At 45.8% G+C, this 814-nt stretch overlaps 1 non-coding gene across 1 annotated transcript; it reads left to right on the plus strand.

The window, feature by feature from the left end:
* The first annotated feature begins 441 nt into the window (after positions 1-441).
* trnar-ccu (transfer RNA arginine (anticodon CCU)) lies at positions 442-514 on the plus strand. Its single transcript has one exon. It is a non-coding gene; the product is annotated as a tRNA-Arg (tRNA).
* The last annotated feature ends 300 nt before the right edge of the window (positions 515-814 follow it).

Raw genomic sequence — 814 nt, forward strand, 5'->3', positions numbered from 1 at the left:
TCACACTGTACTATATTACACTGTACTATATTACACTGTACCATATCACACTGTACCACATCACACTGTACTATATTACACACTATATTACACTATACCACATCACACTTTACCACGTCACACTGTACCACATCACACTGTACTACATCACACTGTACTATATCACACTGTACTACATCACACTGTACTATATTACACTGTACTATATTACACTGCACTACATCACACTGTTCTATATTACACTGTACCATATCACACTGTACCACATCACACCATACTATATCACACTGTACCACATCACACCGTACTATATTACATACTACATCACACTGTACTATATCACACGGTATCACATCATACTGTACTATATTACACTATACCACATCACACTGTACCACATCACATTGTACGACATCACATTGTACGACATCACATTGTGCAGCTCCAGTGGCCTAATGGATAAGGCACTGGCTTCCTAAGCCAGGGGTTGTGGGTTCAAGTCCCATCTGGGGTGTCTGACTCTTCCTTGTCTGTCCTTAATCTGCTTCGCCAACAACTGCTTTAGTGGGCGGCACAGTGGTTAGCACTGCTGCCTCACAGCGCCTGTAGACCCGGGTTCAATTCCCGACTCAGGCGACTGACTGTGTGGAGTTTGCACGTTCTCCCCGTGTCTGCGTGGGTTTCCTCCGGGTGCTCCGGTTTCCTCCCACAGTCACAAAGATGTGCGGGTCAGGTGAATTGGCCAAGCTAAATTGCCCATAGTGTTAGGTAAGGGGTAAATGTAGGGGTCTGGGTGGGTTGCGCTTCGGCGGGT

Source organism: Hemiscyllium ocellatum, chromosome 5 (assembly GCF_020745735.1).
Source record: "Hemiscyllium ocellatum isolate sHemOce1 chromosome 5, sHemOce1.pat.X.cur, whole genome shotgun sequence".
NCBI lineage: Eukaryota > Metazoa > Chordata > Chondrichthyes > Orectolobiformes > Hemiscylliidae > Hemiscyllium > Hemiscyllium ocellatum.